The 24914-nt window shown below is 41.4% G+C and overlaps 1 long non-coding RNA gene across 1 annotated transcript in view; it reads left to right on the forward strand.

Moving 5' to 3' along the window:
- The first annotated feature begins 2382 nt into the window (after positions 1–2382).
- Positions 2383–24914, forward strand: part of LOC146072434 (uncharacterized) — a 51186-nt gene continuing 28654 nt past the window's right edge. The window contains exon 1 of the long non-coding RNA XR_014473124.1: positions 2383–2561. This is a non-coding gene — a long non-coding RNA (uncharacterized LOC146072434). The remainder of the gene's footprint in view (positions 2562–24914) is intronic.

Below are 24914 nucleotides of genomic sequence, written 5' to 3' on the forward strand. Positions count from 1 at the left end.
GGCATTACCCTGCTGGCTGGTTGGGCCTGGGGCTGGTTCTTAAAATACGGGGGATCCCTATTCATTTTGTCACCTGTATTTTGGGAACCAGACCCGGCCCTGGAGCCTGGGGCTGGTTTTTAGAAGTCACCGGATATACGGCCGCTAATACGAATTCGAATAGGCTGCCTGCAAGGATCTGACTGATCCGTGCAGGCCGCCTATTCGAATTTGTATTAGCGGACGTATATACGGCCGCTAATACGAATTAATACGAATGAATACTCCATCGTGGGGTTTACAAAGCAGTCGTATTTGACTGCTTCGTAAATTACCCTCCGGAACACGAATTTGCATATGGTATTAGGAATACAAATACAAAAAATTGTATTTGTATTCTTAGTAAATTTCCCCCATAGGATTCAAAATTCTCTAAGAAGTATTGGGGGCTTTTACTTCTGGCACGCAAGTGCTGACTTTCAGGGCTAATTGAATAGCCCCTGAGGAAATTAATAGCAGTGATAATTTACCATAGCTAATTGGATACCCCCTTAGTATAATGCTGGCAGCATAAACTGAAACTATATTATTACTTGTTATAATGTTTTTAAGAGTGGCAGAGATTATGAACTATTAGTAGCTATGTTGAATTTGAAATTCTTAAATTTAGAAGCTTTCAGTTGCTGTCACTGCTTCAGGTTAATGCTAACATCCAAACCCACCTTAGCCTCTGTATCTTTGCACTTGAATTATAGCTATAAATCACCAATTAGATATTAACATTTTTATAGAAGTTGTATTTGTGATAGTATCCGTTATGTTAATTGTTACACAAGTCTGCATGGGAAAGAGGCACTGATTGAAGAAGCAGTTTATTGATATCTTCAAAAGTAAAGTATTCTATTTTTTATTTTAGTTTGTTTTCCTTTTCTGAAAACTGTGCAATAGTTTCGAAACCCTCACATTTGCTAAATCTGTTCAAACGTTATACCTTATGAATCAGTCCATTAGACCTTATATCAGACATCTGTGGTGTGACATATCTTGCTGAAGGCACATTCACATAAGTAGTAAAAAAAAGAAACCAGTGTTTACATAACAGTTTTTGTGGGCTGTTGCTTCTATAACTGCTGCTGAAATTAATGCAGAAGTGTTTGAACCTTGAACCAAATGAAAAACATTGCTGAGTTTTTAAATGACTAGTTAATGTATTTTACAGAAGAGGTTTCTTTTAAGGCAATTAATTGGGAGGACACTTTTTATTTTCTATGTTGGTTTTCCATGAGAAGCAGCTTCAGTGAGGATGAAGTTGGCTAAAAGTAGAATAGATGTAACGGTTGATACATTTTCTACCACTTTAGCTGTCATTGAATCCAATATATAATAGTTAAAAGGGCACTATAAAATTCATTGTTTTCACCAAATAAATTTTATCTAATGCTCATTTTAGGGTGAAAGAATATTATGTTGTAAAATGTATAAAAAGTTATTGCTATATAACCATCGCTACCATTATAGCTTTTATTTTTTTTCCTTTTGTGCAAGAAGTATAGGCCCTTATTCTGTTTGAACTGCTAGTATGTGAATTTAGTAGCCTTGCGAGTCCACCAAATGCTGCCTGCACGGCCGAAAACCCTCCATTGAGTTCTCCAGCACTCGCAGATCTGAGACACCTCTGTGGTGTCTCAGATCTGCGGACGCCCTGTGCAGGAAGCGGGCGGGCAGCTGACATCCGCTGATGTCAGCTGCCCACCCCCAGCATCATTGGGGAATTACCATGGGAATGCCCATGAAACCCGGGGCTTTTTCATGGATGCATCCCCTGGCCCACCGCCCCACACCCCCAGCCCGAACTGTTGTGTGCAAGCACCCGTTGAATAATCTATTCACCATTTCCGCTCGCACACAGCGGCTGCACATGAGCATAAATGACTATACACATGCACAGTTGCAAAATACACACAGGGGAGCATGTCAATCAGAATCAGGGACAGATTTAGAGGGGGGCGAATGGGGCGAACGCCCCCCCTAGGCTTCCCGTCAGCCAGGACAAAATAAACAAACACTGTGATGTTAAGGCCTGGCTGTGATCCCTCCTCCGTTTCCCTGGATGTGAGCTGTTGTCAGCAGCCCCCAGCCGCAGCAGGTCACATCTGATTTACTACGGCAGAGGCATCTAATCACCACAGTTTGTTTATTCATTGAGAGTCAGGCTGCTTTCATATTCCCCCAGTGTCACGGGTCTCCAATCCACAGTGCTGATAACAGACCAGGAACTCCGTAAGATGCTGTGCATTGAATGGCAGGCTAGTGGGATAATAGAAAACAATATAGTGTTGGGTGGGAGGAACCAACATGTGCTGTGTACACACATACTGTACACAGGAAGAGGAATCAGAAACATTGTGCGTTCCATTTGTGTCTGTACTTTACTACTACTACTACTACTGTGTGCTACACTTCCACTCAACTTTGCTGCACAGTGAGAAAGCACTCTCCATTCCTGCATCCAGAGAACAGCCAGCCAGAGAGAGCCTTGCCAGTCACTGTCTGAGACCACTGACCCACTAGCCATCCAGCCAGTAAGTTAAATATCTTATTGATAAATTCCCTAGGCAGGGTATTACAGGTTGAGTCTCCTTTGATATACTGTACAACACAGAAGAACAAAAGGTGTCTGTAATAGGTGCATGTATAGGTTTTAAAACATTGCATTTCAAATGATTAAAAATGGCATATCACATCCTTATCAGTGAAATACAAAAATTATAGAGATACAGGTATGCATGTAAAAGTACAGAAAGAAGAGATGTATAAAAATGCTATACAGGTATATAAGGTTATAAGGATTGTTATTACTGTGCGACATCATATGGACCCTACAAACAGGGAGATTTTTGCCAGCAAGGTGTTCTGAGCAATATAGACACCTTTACCTTTCCGGTGTCTAGATTAGATTGCTCAGCTAACCAAACTGTGTGCTGGGTGATTTGAAGGGAAGGGAAAAAATAGGTTCTTAGCAGGTGCGACAGGGCAGTGCGATGAGATGCGTGCTCCCATGCACATCCCATCCCACAGCACATAAAGTCTGTGCTGCCTGTGCTTTTAGTACTAGACTGCATCGTATCTAGTACAAAAAGCACGGTATTGTAGCACATTGTTTGCTTTTTGTACTAAATGCTATGCAATCTAGTACTAAAAGCACAGAGTTCATCGCACAGTGTATGGGCACCTTTAGCGATCTAGTCAGATTGCTTAGAAAATAGGGCAAAATTGCTACGTGTATAGGCCTATTGCTGTCTGACTTTGTGTGTATAAGTGCGCTATTATTGTCTGGCATCATATGCAAAAGGAGCGCTATTGTTCTCTGACATCATATATATAAGGAACGCAATTATTGTCTGGCATGGTGTATAAGAGCGAATGGATTTTGTTTTGTAAAAAGTTACTTATTTGTGTTTATTTCTCTTGTTATTGATGAATATTTTGTCTATTTCATTATTTGGTGCTTGTACTGTTGTGATTTATAGCTTTTTGGTGTTTTGCCTAAAATAAAGCAAATAAACTTACACTATATTTATTTGTATGATGGAGCAGATAGGTCTTGGAAGGGGAGGAGCCAGGACCATGAAGGGGAGGAGTTGGGACTGAAGGGGGGAGGGTCAAGATTAAACAGTAAACCGCCCCCCCCCAGAAGAAAAGTCTAGATCAGAATAGGCTACAAAGTATGTATTCATTTGTATCAGTACAAATAAAAATATGAGAAAAACAATGGGCCCCTTTTGACTAATGGACTTGATACCATTTAGTCATAGTCTTGTACTGAGAGTCTCACTGAAATCCATGCTACTTGCATTGGTTGCGAAGCTAGGTATGGCAGGCTGGGTGCTGGATGCCATCTTCCTCTGCTCTTTCCAGGAACTGATACATCGTAACATCATGATCAAAGAGTTTCATTCCTGGTGCAGAGAGGAGGTGCCCTGCCATCCCATCAAGAACATACTGTATGCAGTATGTTGGCTTGTGTTGCTGTATACTATATGGTGCACAGTTTGAAGAAGAACATTTGTCATCTGAGGGGTCAGTATTTTAATGTAGGGATTTAGTTATTTATTATTTCTGCTAAATATCTGTACTATAGAAAAGTGGATTATATAACATATACAGTATATTACTTTCCACGTCTTATTCTTATGACTTTTTTGGTACTTGTTTCCTAGCAGGGCGCCCACTAAGCTATTTGTTAGTGGGCTATTCTGCGTAGTGAAATTGCATCGCATCGCATGGCTTTTTGTGCCTTGCGATGTGTGCGATGTGATCTCAGTAGTTAATTAAGTTAATGTATTCAATGCACCCTGAGTGAAATCGCATCGCACATTGCGTGAGATGTGAGATGAGATGAGATGTGAGATGAGATGAGATGTGAGATGAGATGTGAGATGAGATGTGAGATGAGATGTGAGATGAGATGAGATGAGATGAGATGTGAGATGAGATGTGAGGTGAGATGAGATGAGATGTGAGGAGATGAGATGTGAGATGAGATGTGAGATGAGATGTGAGATGAGATGTGAGATGAGATGTGAGATGAGATTAGGTGTGAGATGAGATGTGAGATGAGATGAGATGTGAGATGTGAGATGGGTACTTGTGTATTAGTATGGCGCCCACGATTTCCATCTTATGACATCTTATACAATTTAAAAGTGTATACCATTGTATATAGCATTTTTCTAATAACAAAAAATACAGTATTATGTATTTACTGGACCGAGTGCATATATTAGTTGCTAGAATAATCACTGTTATATCACTTTAAAGGTAAACATATTTCGGTACTTGTGTATTATCAAGGCGCCCACAAAATCGGCCGCAAATCGCATGCAAAAATCGGATGCGATTTCGCGGCCGATTTTCGATCGATTTCCGGCCAATTTTCGGCTGATTTTTGCTGTTCCATCATTGCACACCTTGCACACCCCCGATTTCCATCGTATAGCATTGCATGCAATATAGTGGCCTGTGATGCATGCCATGCATTGCATGTGAAGCAATTCGATTTGTAATTGTACAATCACCATGATGGGTGCTTACAATGTTAAATGCACCCCCATTGTCAACACCACCCCCACTATCAACGCCTACCCGAAGCGTGGCGAGCGCAGTGAGCCCGCGAGGGGCGGCGGTACGCGTCCTTTCGACCTTTTCATACCCCCACTATCCACGTCGGCATGGAGTTGATTTCAGATAGTGTGGCGAGGGGACGCGGAATACATGTAAAGTAATCCGCGTGCGCTCGCCACGCTTCAGGCTCGGTGGCTCGCTACGCTCGCCACACTATCTAAATTAAACTCCATGCCGACGTGGATAGTGGGGGTATGAAAAGGTCGGAGGACGCGTACCGCCGCCCCTCGCGGGCTCGCTGTGCTCGCCACGCTTCGGGTTGGCGTTGATAGTGGGGGTGGCATTAACAATGGGGGTGCATTTAATATTGCGAATCACATCGCATCGCATGCCACTTGCTGGCATGCAATGCTATGCGATATTTAATTGTACAATCAGGGGCATTTTCCCGAAAATCACATCGCATACCATCGCATAGTACCTGGGGGTGTGCAAGGATGGAATAACATGCAAACCGGCAGGAAATGGCCAAAAATCGGCTGAAAATCGGACGCAAAATCGCATCGCAGGTCGAATAGGCCGCAAATAGGCCGATAAATTGGATGCGATATCGTATGCGATTTAGATGAAATGGTGATACTTCCAACCTGCTAGAACTTTTGACTTTACACTGGAGGCATATTAACAATAAAGTTTCATAATATACGCAAAACATAAATATTTATGTAATATCTTTTATTTCCATATATTACCAAAAACCTGATATAATGAAAGTAAGCCTAAAAAAAAAATAAACAAAATTTATATATATTTATATATAAACAAAATTTATAAGTTTGTAAGGTCCGGCACTCCAAACAAATAAAGTGACCTTGGTCCGGTGCCCTCACAAGGGGATATTAATACAGCAGGAGATGGTGCGACACTCAGAGCTACAATAATAAAACTCAGGAAACCACCAAGAGGTTTGGTTGTCTCCTGAGTTTTATAATTGTAGCTCCAAGTGCTGCACCTTCTCCTGCTGTGTATATACAGATGGAGCGGGCCTCGCTCTTGCAGGGGATGGCGGAAGAATCACCAGCCGCCATCCCCCACCAGCCGCCATCTGATCTGCGAAAGGGGACGCGCGGAAGGGGACCACTTCCCCGCTCTTCCACCTAACCCTGTCCGTCTCCCTGAAGTGGAGACGGACAGGGTTCCCGTCGCCCCGCCACCCAGTAACTGAGACGTGCGTGCGTGTGAGATGCACACGCGTCTCAGTCAGATGGAGCGCCTCGCCACTGGCGGATTGCCAGTGGAGACAATCTGGCGATTCGCCAGCAAGAGGGAGGCTGGCTCCATCTGTATATATATATACAGTGAATGAGAACCGCCAACGTCGGTACGTTTTATCCACACTTGCTTTTACCTTTGTGCTGAATAATAAAAATTTGTTTTTCAAAAAAAAATTTTTTCAGACTGATTCATGCACTATCAGCGCCCGTTCTCTTCTTTCTCTAGAAAATCCTCACCTGTTGGATACAGGTTAAACACTTGTTTTGAGATACGGAGCGGCCAGGTTAAAGGACCCTGAGTGTTACACTTCAAAGGCATTGGACTTTTACTCAGGGGCGTAGCTATGGCGGAGCCGGTGGAGCACCAGCTCCAGGCGCCGGAGCCGTGCTCTCTGCCGCCGGCTCCTACGCTCCCCCCTGCGCCCGTCAAAGACAGATCCTCCTGCTGCCGCACGCCCACATGCACAATCTTTTTGCCTCCTCTCCCTTCCCATGTGACCTGTCCCCCATTAGATTACCCGCAGTATGATGGAGTGCTGGGCCAGCCGCTGCTGCAGGAACAGGATGGGGGGGGTAGGAGTGAATTGCGCTGCTGTATATAGATAATTGTACACTAGGTGACCGTATAAATATGAATGCAGGACACACTGTAGCTTTTTTATATAAATTTTATATCTAGAAAAAACACATAAATTTACAACAAACAAATACAGTAATAAAATATAGCATGTAAATGTAATAAAAATTGGGATCCCAAAACAGCTATTTTAGTTTAGATAACTTCACAGCAGGATATAATTATGAGCTCAGTGAATGAAAAATGACTTGAAGCTGGCAGTATTCTGCAGGTACTTGTTGCAGCAACAGAATATATATATAAGAGAAATCTTATATGTAGGTCCGGATTATTCAGGACTGGCCAGTCAGGTATATATAAGATTTTTATGCAGTTGTTAGGCAGTCACATATATTTTATGCTCACCAAGTTAGTAGTAGGTAGGTGCTTAATGCTGGCGATCCCGATTGATGGGGATGGAAATGACTTCTCTCCTCGGCAGCACGCCGGTAAGGTGACCCCGCAGTCTGGGGTGAAAAACACCGTTCAATCTGAGGTGGCACGAAGTAGTATGGAGGGTGATGCGCCGTCCTGCCGTCAACCCTGGTAGCTTCTGTGCAGTATAGTTGGACTGTACACGGCTGATGGCCGGCGGCTCAGGATACAGGTGAGCCGCACTTCAGCTGGGAAGGCACAGTCGGCGGTAAGCCCAGGGGAGGAAGGTGGCGGGATGCACGCTCACAGTGAAACCGGAGATACGGAGCTTGAATCAGCTTGGGGCGGCTAAGTGACGTTGATGAATGCACAGGATTTGTGCTGCTGGCTGGGGAACACGCGAGGCGGCTAATTGCCGGTGATGTTGTGCGGCTAGCGCTGCCTCCGTGAAGTTCTGCTGTGAAATGGCTGTTTGGATCACCTTCACAGGTACAGGGTAGTAGCTTGTCAACGCGTTTCGTCCCCTGTTGTATACTGGGAACTTTTTCAAGACCAATAGCTGTGTTCTGGAGGTGTACTACCTTTATAGGTGGGTAATTACTTCAGGTGTTTAATTAATCAATTAGTCACTTTATTCAGTTTACATACAATTGCTCTATAGTACTGAGGCGTACAGACTAGTATTTAAAATGCATACAGTGTGTCCAACATAATTATATAAACGCACATAGAGTATAAAAAGACATGTAAGTATAGAAAAAGAGGGAATGATTTTACATATTAGTAAATGAGAAGAAAAAAGGAATCTCTCTTATAGAGACAGACTTGGATAGATCGATTAGTTGTTCACAATTTATTTGCTAGAGAGCTGATAACAATTAATGTTCTCGCGTCAATTTAAGCTTATGTCTGAAAGCATTGTCGTGCAATAGTATGTTATATTTTCATTTTTGCTTTTTAACTAGTTGTTGCATAAAAAACAAATATTGAGAATCATTGGTTCGACTGAATTAACATATAAGTACAATAAACTTGTAAACCTATGAGCAATATATACAAAGATGTATTAAAGAGAGTATAGACATATATTTTTATTTTTATTATTATTTTTATGAGAGAGACTAAGAAGCCAAGGTGAATCCATCATATTTATGAATAAGTATCTAAAAATAAAAAAATATATATAGAAAGAAAAAGAGAGAGGTTGATAGAGGGAGGATTTCCTTGTGTACAATATACTTAGGAGTAAATATATATAAAAATATATATAAATAAATATTATATGCCTTCGCATCCGATAATCGGATGAGAGCATATAGGGATATAGCAATGTAGTCATTATAGTAACAGGACTTGGATTTTATTTTTATTTTTTTATTTTTTTTGTAGCTGTTCATTGATTTGTCCATATTTTAGCCCAAAGGGTGCAGTCGGCATAAATTCGGTGGACAATTCACCATTCAAAGTAGTAGATTCAATAGATAAATGTAATGTGGATTCATAGCGCATAAAAATACATAGATATTAATGATAAATTATTCTTTGAACAGTAATTTTGCATATGGGGGATTACATTTAGCCCTATAAATTTAGTTTTTGTTATTAGTACTAACCTTCTATACAATGACAGAATAGAATATCAATTATGAAATCTTATAATTTTATATGAATAGAAAAAATATTTTATTTTGCTTGTTTTAATTAATTCCAAATAATGTAGAATAATTCATTGCTATTTTTATTATTTAAATATATTCACGATGACCACATAAAGATAGAAGTTTTACATAAGTTGTTACAACAAATGACAAGTAATCAAATTATTTGAAAAAAAAAGGGATGTAGAAATCCAGAGTACAGGAACACCTTACAGCCGGAATGCTCTCTCCCTGCCTTCCGGCTGTAAGTATGCGGCTGCCTCTCATAGGGGTACGCACGGGGGGGGGGGGGAGCGGCGTTTAGTATGCGGCTGCCACCTATAGGAGTGCGCACGGGGGGAGGGTGACCGGCACGTTTGCGGCTACCTTGCTCCTGGCCGGTCCTAGTCCTTCAGAATTGCGGGTGCGCCGTGGGTCATATGACATCACAGAGCCCCACGCCGGCGGACCCACTCGCACTGCAAGTGCACTCTGCCAGCTACTACAGGAAGGAGGGACCGCTGGCGCAACACTGTCCAGCCTGGGCTCAGCAGCCACTACCTACATAGTGCCCCTGCTTTCCTGCCTGCTTGGTTCCAGAATGACTTTACTTTACTCCATCCCATTGGCCTTCCTCTCTGCAAACTGGTAGCTAACTAACCCTGAATTTTTATCTTTGTTTTTGTGGGGGACTTGTGTGCTGTATTGTATGTGGGGTAGGGGGGCCCTATGGGATGTATCATTATCTGTGTGGGGGAGAACCTATGTGCTGTATTATAAGTGGCGGGCCCAATGTGCTGTATCATTATCTGTTAAAGGGGACCTACTGTATGTGCTGTATTATCTAGAGAGAGGGTTATTTGCTGCATTATTCTCTGGGGGGCCTATTGTCTGTTTATTACTATCTTTGGGGGGACCTATGGTATGTGCTCTATTATTGGGTGGGAGACTTATGTCTGTATAAGTAATTGAGGGTATGTGCTATATTCATTTCTAGGGGGCAGGGGTTCGTGTGTGGTATAATGTTAGGCCGTGCCCCCTTTTCGCCGCGCAAGAGCCCCGACTACTACAAATCGGGGGGGGGGGGGCGCAAACCATGCCCTTGCTCCGGGCACCGTGGCACTTAGCTACACCACTGCTTTTACTACGGATTGTGGACTTTCATTTTGTCCCAGGTTCAATAGAGGTTCAGCGCGCTGTTTATATTCTGTTGTATTTTGTTGGTATCCCTATTAACAGTCGCAGCAGAACCTAATATGTCTAAATTCTCTGAAATGAGAGGTAGAAGAACAACATTACATGCAAATGTGTTTTCTGAAACTGTGATTATTAAACCTGTAACAGATGCGTGCAAAGAGGAGGAGGTGGATGTATACGATGATTTAGAGCATTTCTTGATTAAAGAGATGCGCACATGGTGGGATATCGAAACATTAGAGAATTATGTAAAATGTGCAAGGGTCCCTAGAGGCTTACGTTTGACCAAGGAACCTGCCTTTGGACAAACTAATGCAAAGTTCAGGAAGGAAGGGTATCGGATATTAGACGAGAGCTCCCTTGAACTTATGAGATTGATCATTTTTGAAAAAAAGAAAAATTTAAAAGAGTTAGACGATAAACTAATTAATCTAGAGACTAAACTAGAGGTTAAAAATATAAAGGAAGTTCAGGAATTTAAGGAATACATAGACGAAAAAGCTCAACAAAACAGAAATGGAAATAATACAGAATAAGGTTAAAAAATGTAAAAGAGACAAGGACGATTATGACAAAGACCAGGTTAGAACCTGGCACAAACATCGTCTAGAAAATCGCACATATAGACCCAATAATCGGCAAAATTATGAAAACAATTATCAGTGATATAATCGTCCCAACTATAACCAAAAATGGATTAAAAATCTGGAAGAGAAAATGTCTCTGCCAGTTTTTCCACAACGTAATTATCAAAAAGGTCCCCCCCCAGAGAAATGGATTAAAGTGGGGAAAGAAAAATCCTGGAGGAAAAATCCAGTATTAGAAACCCCCCCCAAGTCACCTCTAACATCAAATCGATCCAAACATTAAGACAAAATGAAATACATGAAACCCAGACCAGTTTTTTAGATGCCCGTCAGAGATCAGATCAGACCCGAATAGGAGACACAGCATCTCCAAAACGGTGGGGAAAAAGGAATCGAGAAGACGGGGGAAAAGAGGGGGAAAGACCACCCATTTTCAAAAAAAGGAGCTTAAATTGAATGATGCCGATACAAGGGGTATCTTCAATTTATCTAAAGTAATCCTCACAGAAACCCAAATTAATTTATTAAAAAAAGGATTATCTTTTTCGCCCACTACTGGCATTAATAAATTTACCCTATATATAGATTTGAATCTATACATTCGTAGACTAACATTAAAACTGCATTTTATAAAGAATGACAAAAAAAGCTGCCCAAGCCAACCAATAGAAAATGTTCCAATATCTTCAGGCTTAAAAAAAGCAAGCACGTTTTACCCGGTTGAATCCCGGGGTGCCAACATTGATATGTTTTTTCAGCTAGTAAAAAATGATTTTGAAAAATTAAAAGACGATATCAGCATAAAAGAACATAATTTAACAAGTAAAGAATATCATGCTCTTAAAGAGTTAATGAATAATGAACAGCTCATTATCAAACAAGCTGATAAAGGGGGGGGGGGTCTGGTCCTTTTGAATAGGGAGGATTATATAACAGAGATGATGCGACTTTTGGGGGATCCCATATCTTATAGACTGCTGGCAAAAGATCCCACTAAAGACTTTCTGGTGGATCTATACAAACTCCTTATAGAAGGATTACAAAACAAAATAATATCCAAACAAGAGTTTGATTATTTGTACAATGACCAGCCTAGGATTGCCACAATTTACTATCTCCCCAAGATTCATAAGGACCAGACCTCAACCCCTGGACGCCCTATTGTATCGGGCATGGAGTCTTTGACATCACAGATATCTGAGTTTGTTGACTCCTGCCTTAATAAATATGTGCCTAAGTTAAAATCATATATCAAGGACTCAATGTCTGTACTACAAATGATGGAAAACATGAAGTGGAAGAATGGATGGTGTTGGGGTACAGCAGACATCAATTCCCTATACACCTCCATTCCACACGATAAAGGGTTAATGTGCATTGCTGCAGTTCTGGAACGTGATGAAAATGTGTCCAGGGAAAGAGCTGATTTTATTTTAAGATGTTTAAAATTTGTTTTGGAATACAATTATTTTACGTTTCTGGGACAATACTTCATCCAGTCCTCTAGGACTGCGATGGGTACAGTTTGTGCCCCGGGGTTCGCTAACCTCTATTTAGGGGAATGGGAGGAGGAACATATATACAATAATAACCCATATAAAGAGAACCTAATTTTATATCGAAGGTATATCGACGATATTGTGCTTATTTGGTTGGGGTCTGAGCAGCTTTTTGTGGAATTTATTGAATATTTGCATAAGAATATGTACAATTTAAGTTTTACTTATAAATTTGCCAATTCCACTATTGACTTCTTAGATCTTCAGTTAACCGCAAAAACTGACTGTGATACAATTGATACTTGTACCCATATTAAACAAGTGGATAGTAATAATTACCTTGAGTTTGACAGCCGCCATTTGAAAAAATGGAAATCTAATTTACCGTACTCCCAACTACTTAGAGTACGTAGTAACTGCAGTACTTTGGAGCAGTTCGAAAATCAGGCTGACATATACTGCTCACGCTTTAAAGAGAAAGGGTACCCATTATCACTGATTGTAGAAGCCAGAGAAAAATGCCGCAGATTGGACAGAAGATCTATTATACAATATAAAGAAAAAACAGAAAAGCAAGTATTTTGCCCTTTCATAACACAATTTAACGCTAAAAGCAATGACATTAGGAAAGTGTTATCCAAACATTGGTCCGTCCTAAAGATGGATCCAATAATTGGAGAATCTATTGGTATACACCCAGAGGTTGTTTTTAGACGGGCAAAGACATTGAGGAATAAACTTGCACCGAGTATGCTATCAATAACGGATTCCTGCAATAAAATAGGGGATCCTCGTCTGTCCATGTTATCTTTGAGTGGGTTCTATAATTGCGGTAAATGTAAGATGTGTCCTTTCGGTATGAAAGGTTCTAAAACTATTAGAAATAAAACTAATAAAGAAATTAAAATAGAGGGTTTCTTAAATTGTAACACCACCTACGTTGTATATTTATTAATCTGCCCTTGTGGTAAAAACTATGTGAGACAGACAAAGCATACACTAAAAATTAGGATACTCGAACATTATAGAAATATTAAAAACAAAGTATCCAATCACAGTGTACCTCGACATTTCGCAAAATTCCATAACAGCGATCCCACAGGGATGAAATTTATGGCATTGGAGCATGTAAAGATAGATCCAAGAGGGGGTAATAGAGATAAACGGCTCCTCAGACAAGAATCCTATTGGATCTATAGCCTCAATGCGTTAAGTCCAGCTGGTCTGAATGAAGGTTTAGAAATTTCCCCTTTCATGAATTAACATATTTTTGCTTATTGACCAGCCTTGTCTCCTGTTTATGTATTTTCTTCTTTTCTCTGTATATATACATTTTTTATTCAGATATATGTCCTTTTTGTATTTTTATACATTGCACAATGTTTTTAACTGCTTTAATGAGAATTGAAATGCCGTTAATATACTATGTATTCCATTCGTTTTCCTGAACTCGTTAGAATGATTAATCAATTGTTATTAATGTCAAGTTTTATATGTATTTTTATCTATGAACCAAACTCGTTTAAATATCAGCACTTCTCATTTAATCATATTTTATGTATGTGACCAGATTTTATGTATGGTTTTATAAATTTGACAGTGTATTCTGTGATATTGATGTAATTATACCAATTATATAATTGACACTGTGCTGGTATAAATGAGGTGACTGACCGACGCTAGGCCAGCCCTCTGATGAAGTTGATACGAAACGCGTAGGGGCGTGGCCTAGCGTCGTGATCAATCCCACAATTGCTGCTACACGTTGGAGACCAGACGAGTGTAACCGGCTCCATCACCAGGTGCATTGCACCACTTTCATGTTGTTCGACAGCGGTGAATGAGAACCGCCAACGTCGGTACGTTTTATCCACACTTGCTTTTACCTTTGTGCTGAATAATAAAAATTCGTTTTTCAAACTGATTCATGCACTATCAGCGCCCGTTCTCTTCTTTCTCTAGAAAATCCTCACCTGTTGGATACAGGTTAAACCCTTGTTTTGAGATACGGAGCGGCCAGGTTAAAGGACCCTGAGTGTTACACTTCAAAGGCATTAATTTTGTCCCAGGTTCAATAGAGGTTCAGCGCACTGTTTATATTCTGGAGTCTTTAGAATGGTGAAGAAAAAAAGTTAGTTAAAAAAAGCTGCTCCTTAGTCCAAGTGCATGTGTGCTCATTAGAGTCCTACCAGCAAGTAATGACTTGCTGGTAGGACTCTAATGAGCACACATGCACCTGGACTAAGGAGCAGCCCCAAATACTTCCTCTTTCTGAAATACCCATTAGAGGACAAGTTTACTATTGCGAATTAGAAGATCTACAGAGATCTTTTGTTTGCCTTTATATTTAACCGTGATTGGACTTCAATTTCTGAATTCTTTGTGGGATTTCGCCCAGCTGAATAGGGGGAGACTCTAATCCCTTTTAAAAGGGTCCCTTATTAGATATCAGAATCGTGAAGGATCAGTATAAGAGAATATTGTCTTGATATCAGATCAATTACAGGAACTCACCTTAATTGGTGACCCGCAAAACACAGAGGGAATTTTCCATTTCGCCAGAAGGTTGACTTAAAATACCTATATATTTTTACTACCGGAAGAATTTGTGGTTAATACCTATCGGAGATTTGTTTAAAACATTTGTACCCCTGATGAAGTCTCACAATGAGACGAAACGCGTTGGGTTTATGTTTCATCCATAATCTTGTGAAAAACCACCTCTGACAAGAATCTGACACGGAAAAATTGTTTTAAATATTTTTTTAATAAATATTTCATGTTTAAGAAGCCTTGTGTGTATCAACTATAAATTAAAGAGAGACAGGAATTCCCATTTTACTATATAGGGCGCCAGATAGCACTATTGTGGGAAGATTAGGATTTGGGAGCCCCACTAGTAGGGGGCTAAGTGCTATTGGCGACCACTTTTAGACTTTACATTTAGCACGACATAAGGGATTTTGTCGGTTATATATATATATATATATACACCCAGATCAATGGCGCCCAGCATAGCCTCCTAGAACATAAAGTTATTGGGTGCCTGCATTATGTAATAATCATAGAAGTCCAGCAGTGTGCGGCACTCCAATCATTCAGCGTTATGGCGGTGGCCTGATGACAATACCCGTGTGGTATTGAAACGTTGCTATTAAACTGCTTTTATTACCACCATAATGCTGACTGATTGGAGTGCCGCACACTGCTGAACATATATATATATATATATATATATATATATATATATATATATATATATATATATATATATAAATAATCATAAGAAGATATCCATAAAGTGTGAAAAAAGTTTTACCCTAATACTGTACATTGAAGCACAGGAAGTCCCAGTAAAAAAGCTAAATACTTGACTATAACATTGACCCAGGACCTGAGCTAAGCAGATGTACTGTACACAACTGCATAAACTTTACCTTTATGGGTATAGTATGATGGCACAGGATCGGTATTCTGACAGATTTTGACAGTCAGGATTGGTTGTGGACCCCCATGAGGGAGAATAGCCCCTGTCAGCCGTATGTGGGGATTCAAGCAATTACCAGAAATGGTGGAGAACTTGATGAAACAAAGTTCTCAAACGAGCATCAGAGGCGAAAGTCCCGGAAACTTCCAACCTCAAACGGGTATACACCACAAAGGTCCTGGTAAGGCGATCTCCAGATGGATGAGTGACAGCTGGACTACAGCTGTTTATTTTCCATCTGGCCTTAGAAACATTTCTTTATCATTGTCCCTTGTCTGTATGTTTGTGACCAAATAAATGAAATTTTATTACACCATATCTGGTTCTATTTTGCTCCCATATGGTTTACTGGCATATGGATATATGTGAAAAGGAGAAAAGGACCCAGGTGTGATTCGATATTTGGTGAAATATACTATCGTTCGGAGAAGAGGAGACGCCAATCCCTCATAAGGGACGTATGGTACCTCCCTCTCTACCCTGAAGTGCGGTGTAAGGTTATCCACTAATCCATGTACAACTAAGGATACACTGTGGTGATTTCGCACATATCTTCCTGTAATCGGAGAAGAGGAACGCTCCCTGTAAGATAGGAACGTCCTTTTCCATCCTTTCTATTATTGTTGAAGCTCGCAGGAGGATCCTGGTGGAATGCAATATATGTGTCCAGTACACATTACCTTTTGAAAGATTGAAATATGGTTGCATTCCAAACTTAGAAAATTTGGATTTACAAGCACCCAAGGGCATGAATGCTTTTTATTATAAATAATTTATATCTGAGCATATGTTATAAGAAGTACATTAGTCTTTGCATGAGCAATACATACAATAAGGACTAAAACAGAACAAAGCTATATATTGCAAGCGTCCTTTTGTATCTATATACTATACACTGCTAAATACTGCAAAATGACTGTTTGGACAAATTGCAAATAAATAACAAATCAACATTTACTAACTAAAAGCATTCTAACAAGGGGTGTCTCTGCCTGATAATGGCACTTAAATAAGAAAAGTTATCAGATTCAAAAACATAAATTGGCTGGGTACAGTCAAATGTGCTTTATGTGAAGCACAACATATGCCCTTTTTCTGCATTACATGTAATTGTTTTTGTGGTTTTTTTTTTAACAATGCTTTTTTGGTTTAAAATACTGTAGTTCAATAAATGTTGTATTCTCTTACATAAAACTGATACAAATATGTTGGGTGCACAATTCATATAAATTTTCTTTTGTCTATAATATGAATTAGTATGTCAAAGATGCATGTGTAAAAATAATTGTGTGCAGTGATCCCCCCCAAGCTATCTTATACAGGGTACACATGGCAGGGGCGGATTGGCCTGCCGGGAAACCGGGCCATTTCCCGGTGGGCCGGCTGTTAAGACACTATAAGCGGCCGATCTCCCCCCACCCTGGGCTGCGGACCGCGATCACAGCGGTTAGCAGCCGCAGCGGTTTCTCCAAATGAATTCGGGGCCGTTTTGACAGTCAAAATGGCCGCGGGAGGGCTGCTGCGCATGCGTGGCCGCACGCAGCTCCTCCCGCGGTGCAGCACCGCCATTTACCCCTCTCATCCCCTCTCTCACGTCTCTCCCGGTCTCCCCTGGCACTGACCCCATTGCCGCCTGGCGCCTGCTACTCTCCAACTCTGCCGCAACACAGTCACTGCCCGAACCAAGGAGACAGACAGGACCCCGGAACCTGTATATCCCCGCCAACCTCCTGCAGACTGAGGGCAGAAGCCACAGAATGCAGGCTGCAGGGCTTCCTCACCGCCCTGAAACATGTGTAAAGTTTGTAGTTATGCAGGAGGTGGGGTGGCCTGTGCTCCTTATACAGCAGGGGGGCGGGGCGACGTCACCGCGGGGCACACTGATAGCAGCAGATGGTGACAGCAATTGCTCAGCAGTGCACTTTCACAGGTCCTGGCATGACCTCTACTGATAACAGTGAGTTATAGTGCACACAGATACACCACAGGGCTGTACAAGGGCAAATCTTTTAATGGGAGTGTTTGGGAGTGTGTGTGTGTGGGGGGGGGGGGGGGGGAGGAGAGAATGTGTGCATATACAGTATGAGTGTGTGGTGGGGAAGTGTGCATATACAGTGTGTGGGGGGGGATGTAAGCATATACAGTATGCGTGTGTGGTGGGGATGTGCATATACAGTGTGTGTGTGTGGGGGGGATGTGTGCATATACTGTGTGTGTGGGGGGATGTGTGCATATACAGTGTGTGTGGGGGGGGATGTGTGCATATACAGTGTGTGTGGGGGGATGTGTGCAAATACAGTGTGTGTGTGAGTGTGTGCATATACAGTATGCGTGTGTGGTGGGGATGTGTGCATATACAGTATGAGTGTGTGGTGGGGATGTGTGCATATACAGTGTGTGTGTGTGGGGGGGGGATGTGTGCATATACAGTGTGTGTGTGTGGGGGGGATGTGTGCATAGACCGTATGAGTGTGTGGTGGGGATGTGTGCTTATACAGTATGCGTGTGTGGTGGGGATGTGTGCGTATACAGTATGCGTGTGTGGTGGGGATGTGTGCGTATACAGTGTGTGGGGGGGGATGTGTGCGTATACAGTATGCGTGTGTGGTGGGGATGTGTGCGTATACAGTGTGTGGGGGGGATGTGTGCATATACAGTATGACTGCGGGGGGATGTGTGCGTATCCAGTATGTTTGTCTGGTTGGGATGTGTGCATATACGGTATGTGTTTGTGTGTGTGTGTGTGTGTGTGTGTGTGTGTGTGGGGGGGGGTTGTGTGCATATTCAGTACGTGTGTGGGAGGGTGTGCATATACAGTATGTGTGTGGGAAGGTATGCATATACGGTATGTGTGTGGGTGGGTATGCATATACAGTATGTGTGCCGGAAGGTATGCATATACGGTATGTGTGTGGGAGGGTATGCATATACAGTATGTGTGCGGGAAGATATGCATATACAGTATGAGTGTGGGGTGTGCATATACAGTACGTGTGTGGGAGGGTGTGCATATACAGTATGTGTGCGGGAAGATATGCATATACGGTATGTGTGTGGGAAGGTGTGCATATACGGTATGTGTGTGGGAAGGTATGCATATACGTTATGTGTGTGGGAAGGTATGCATATACAGTATGTGTGTGGGAAGGTATGCATATACAGTATGTGTGCGGGAAGGTATGCATATACAGTATGTGTGTGGGAGGGTATGCATACAGTATGTGTGTGGTAAGGTATGCATATACAGTATGTGTGTGGGAGGGTATGCATATACAGTATGTTTGTCTGGGGTGTGCATATGCAATGTGTGTGTGAGTCACTAAGTGCCCAGCTCACTGTTTTCACTGTTCTTTTGTCTCTGTGCTTCCCTAACTTTCGCCGCCGTGTCTGTGTTTGTGTGTGCTTAAACAGGGCACCGGCAGTACATTGGGTCAGCGGCGGAGGGAACTCCAGGCCACATGATGAAACTTCAGCCAGGTTAGTACACTACACTACACTGGACAAAATGTGCTAAAAAAATCAGGGTTTTCAGAACCTGCCCCTCCTGGCCCAACCCAAACCATATACAACCCACCCACAGCCTAACACTAATCATAGACATACCTCCCACTCAGTCTAACCCTAACCATACACAAACCTCTGCAGCCTAACTAATGATTCACTTACCTCCACAGCCGAACTCTACCCATACACACACTCCCGCAGCCTAACTCTACCCACACACACACTCCCACAACCTAACTTTTCCCATACACACACACTCCTGCAGCCTAACTCTACCCATACACACACTCCCGCAGCCTAACTCTACCCATACACACACTCCCGCAGCCTCACTCTACCCATACACACACTCCCGCAGCCTAACTCTACCCATACACACACTCCCGCAGCCTAACTCTACCCATACACACACTCCCGCAGCCTCACTCTACCCATACACACACTCCCTCAGCCTAACTTTACTCATACACACCGTCCCTGCAGCCTAACTAAACAGACCATTGCAGCCCAACTCTAACCAAACACACTTTTTAAGTTATGTAGAATTTTTTAGAAATAACAAGACACCCCCCCCCCCCCCATAAGGGCTGCTTCGAAAAATTTCCCGGGCTGGTTTTAAATCCCAATCCGCCCCTGACACATGGTGAGGTATGCACTATTTTTCTATTCAATTTTGCTTATACTGTAGATGCAAAATTGAATAGAAAATCGAATGGGCATAGAATGATTTTTCTACATTCGATGCAGATTCGCTCCCAAGGATGCACTCCCGTGTAGTTTAAATCAAACAGAAAAATAGTCTTGGCAGGCAAGACTATATAGTACAGAGCTGTACTACAGAGTCAAAATCTAATGTGAACACTGTAACCAACCCAGATCCAGACCCAGATCGAATAGAGGTCTAATAGAAAGGGAAATCTCACCGGCTTTAGGCTCCTTAACCCCTGTAATCAAAAACAAATAAACTCAATTTGACTACTTTTTTAGTGCAAGCAAAAGAATATACACCTTAATGCTTGCTTAACCTCGCTTTCACTTACCCCTGGTTGTAGTTGGGAAGAATAGTGGCACAATATTGGGCCTTATTCAGACCTGGTTGCACGGCTTCTAATTTGCAGTGGCTAGCGAGCAGGTAAATGCATGCATGCCAGAGGGAAATCCTGCCTTGCCGATGGAAGTGTATGGCTTGCGAATCTATCCATTTTCAAGCAGCCCACCATCGAATAATTTACCCAGTGTATGCAGGCGTACGCTGGCTCTGAGTAATCCTGTACTTACTCAGCTGATTGTGGCTAAAGCTGATGTCACACACCCTCCCATAAAATGCTTGGGCATGCCTGCATTTTCCGCTGTCATTACTTTTTTGGCACTGCCATAAAATGGCCGACTTCTACTCCCAAATTCCGGTTTCCTGTCAATTACTCTGCTATTGGCCAGCAATCAATAAAAGTAGCAGGCTTTCATCACAAGTGGCATCGCACATGCGCATTGTGACCCAGACACATGCGCGGTTTATCAATAATCGACTGCTGTGCAAATTCACAGCCGTTTGATCAGGTCTGAATTATGCCCATTGTTTTTGGACGTGGTATAATATGTGTGTGTGTTCGCTTCATGTCCAAGCATTGGTTAAAACCACATGTCAACCATGATCACCATAGATTTTCCTATTGCCAGTAGGTTACCAAGCTTAAATGGAATATTAACCTGGTTAATGTTATTTAACAAAAAGAGTGTCAAATAACAAGAAAAAAATACAGCCACAAATGAACAGTTCAAGAGTTCAACAGTTTAAATCTGGATTGTTAAGAAAAGAACAAAAGCATAAATATGTCAGAAGGTATTGCAAAGTAAATAAGTAAAAGAAAAAGTGAAATAACAATATTACACTATACTAATGATGAAAATACATTTTATTACACATATTGACGACGAAGAATAAAAAAAAATACAGTGTTCAAAATTTGTATCCCTGTAGATTGTAAGCTTGCAGCAGGGCCCTCTAACCCCCAAGTCTGTCTGTTGTTACCCAGTTTGTTTTATCACTGTCTACTATTGTAAAGCGCAACGGAATCTGCTGTGCTATATAAGAAACTGTAAATAAATAAATAGTGACTGGTAACCATGTTTCCCTTTGGTGTCAACTTCAGTAAATCATAGAGCTAGTATTTATGCAATAATAGAGAAAATGTTTTATTATCTTTGGAAACAAAAAATGTTCCTGCAAGGCCAAATTGTAATATTTCTAAAGTTCTCACTAATGGTGTATAGCCAATGGCTATAATGGTTTATTGCCGTTATGGCTATTAACCATAAGAGCATTCTCAGTCTATACTTACACTTCATATACTATATACTCCCAAGATGGTCTTTTAACACCTTTGCATTAATTTAGAAAAAACATAAAAAACACCTTTTTGATTACATTACACAATGGCATACACTGTTTTAAGGGGTCTACACAAAGGGAGATTTGCTGAGCATTGCTAGATTGCTCAGAGTACTCAGCAAGACTGATCAGCACACAGCAATGATCTAACCAGAGAACACTGGCCATGTCCGGCGATTAACTAGATTTATCCAGCATGCTGGATATTAAACGCCGGGTGAAAGCAAGATGTGGGGCCACCATTGGATCGGCTGCTGGCAATAGGTCTGTTGAGCCTAACTAGATGTTGGACCTGAAAGGGTTAATGTAATGTGTACTGGGCCACTTGTCAGGCATACAGCACTTGTATTCTGTAGTGCCAAATCCATCCATGGCTATTCAGCACTGTACTGTAGTTGTCATTAGTGGAGCAATAGCCATCCAGCGGTGAAGCAGTGTAATTACATGCTTTGGATCATCTTTCACCATAGTATGCCTTAGTGCACCCTAACAAAAGATTTCTCATTTTGCAGCAAGTCACCAGAATGGTGATCCAACAGCAGTGATGAGCGTGGCTACTGTACATCTATACGTAGCTTTTGGATTCAGCCACGTAAAGCGGGCAATTTCTCTTTTTTTCTGTATGTAAAGTTGTCCATTACATAGCTAACTAATAACCCTTTGTATAATATATAAATTCTCCATGTACTACATTTACAGATAAAGAAACTGATTTAATATAAAAAGGATTTCTGCTTCCAAACTTCTGCTGTTGATTGATTATCCTGTTTCATTTCAGGGAGTAGCTGCTTTCCACTTCAGATCTTCTGAGTGCAGCTGTTGCTTATCACAAACAAACTCTGCAGCATTTAACTGTTATCTCTTAGCTTCTCCACTGAGCTCAATAAATCCAAACTGCTTTTCTACAGCTACTGAGCATTTTATTTAGCACTTAAAGGAACAATCACATAATTTCTTCTGCATTAGAAAGAAGGAAAAGCCTTGGAATCACCACTTACACCAAATCCATTTAGACAAGTTTATTATTGTGACTTTTCACACCAAGTCATAGTCTATTGATCTTGGTTATAAAACACAATGCCTTTTACAACAGATCATTAACATTGCTAAAAGCACTAATACCATTGAGTTAAATTAGTTGTATCAATTGTGATTCACATAACAGGAAGGGCAGATATACAAAGCAGTAGAGAGAGATAAATAGGAGAGAGATAATGTACCAGCCAATCAGCTTCTAACTATTGTGTTACAGGCCCCACCTACTCCTCTAGGGAGACTGCACTCGAATTATACATTATACTGCACAGCTCTATGGCATATTTTCTACAGTGCATTATGTCATTAATCTGCATTATCATGCATGCACTAGCAGTATAGCAGTGATATATATATATATATACATACCCAGTTCCCTACCCCATACCTTGATACCTTATGCACATGTTGTCTCCTGTTGCTGCCTTGAGAAAGGTCCTAAGGGACAGAAATGTCGGCAGGCCTTATTGTGTAAGGGACAGAAATGTCGGCAGGCCTTATTGTGTAAGGGACAGAAATGTCGGCAGGCCTTATTGTGTAAGGGACAGAAATGTCGGCAGGCCTTATTGTGTAAGGGACAGAAATGTCGGCAGGCCTTATTGTGTACCATTAAACTTGGACATTTACCTGGATTACATCATTTAATACAAGTCTGGTGAGTGATGTTTCCCCCCAGGGGAGTATATATATATATATATATATATATATATATATATATACATACATACATACATACATACATACATACATACATACAGTCCAACAGCTTTTCAAAGCAGGGGCGTCACAAGGAGAATTTTTCCATAAGTGCTTTTAATGCAAGATATACAGGAACAATCCGACAATTGTTTCGAGCTTCCAAGCTCGTCCTCTTGGGGAGACCCCCCTGGGAAGGCACCGGAGTCATACTGCATCACAGTGGGAGTGCTGGATTTCTACCTTGATATATATATAGGTGTAGGGAAGCAGGCGGCACTCGTCAGACTTGTTAGTGGAAAAATAAAAAGCCTTTATTCATCCGACGGCGTTTCGGGGATTAACCCGTTTTCAAGGACATACAAAGTGCACAATGAGACAAAATCTATTTAAAAGCAGACAATACCCCGCCCCCCGCATTAATCACAAATCAGCTGGACTTACCAGGCGCGTTCGCAGTTAGCCGCTGCAGCCGGTGTTCCGGAAGCGGGTCTCCCTCCCCATCCGCACCATGGCAACAGCCCACGCTAACCTAGCATGGCGCTGTTAACCCGGAAGTAGCGTCGGAGCGGTGATCTCCTCTTCCAGTCATCTGGCATGCTTACGCTTCACCCTGCCGCGTCCCAGCGCTGACAGCGTCATTGCTAGGCAACCAACATCAACAAACAGACCTGCATCAGGAAACAAATTAAAAAACATTGTTAAAATCATTGTAATGTAAAAAATTACTATGTTTAAAACCAATCTCGATATCCACAAATCTTTGTCGGTGTCATAATAAGTAATAACATAATTATGGATCAATAAACATTGTACTGCAAGAGTGGGCATATTGAGTATTAATTTTACTCTAAAATATGTATGTCCCGTGTTTATGTTAAAGAAAAACCATAGCAACAGCTTAAGAGGGGCAACAAAAAATAGTCACAAACGGGCAAGAGGAAGAAAAAATTTATATTATATTATATACCACAAAGGTCCATTATTGTTAAACCCTGAGAATGTGGGAATGAGTATCCAAACATACATTGGTTGAAGCATATAGCCACCGGAACCAAAGGGGTAAAGAAGCTGTATCCATTGATCTTTAGTTTTTTAATTTTTTAATTTTACAGGAAACACTGTAACCCCAAACTTTCGTTAAGGCCTTTTGGGGCCAATGTCTGCAATTTAAAGATCCATCTACTTTCAATTTGTAACAATTTTTTGTTTCTATTACCACCTCTTAATGAGAATGGCACTTGGTCTATTACCATGGATCTTATGCTTGCCACACTGTGTCCAAATCTGATACAGTGGCGAGCCACTGGTTGATCACTGTGGCCACTTAGTAACCCCTGGTGTATGCCTGACCTATGTAGGGCCATACGCTCCTTAAAGGTGCGCTGGGTTTTCCCCACATAAGTCAGGCCACAGGGACAGGTTAAAAGATATATCACGAAAGAAGAATGGCAAGATAGAGGAAAATTAATGGGGATACGTTTCCCCGAATGTGGGTGATTAAATGATGGCCCT

Source organism: Crinia signifera, chromosome 4 (genome assembly GCF_055691185.1).
Source record: "Crinia signifera chromosome 4, ASM5569118v1, whole genome shotgun sequence".
Taxonomy (NCBI): domain Eukaryota; kingdom Metazoa; phylum Chordata; class Amphibia; order Anura; family Myobatrachidae; genus Crinia; species Crinia signifera.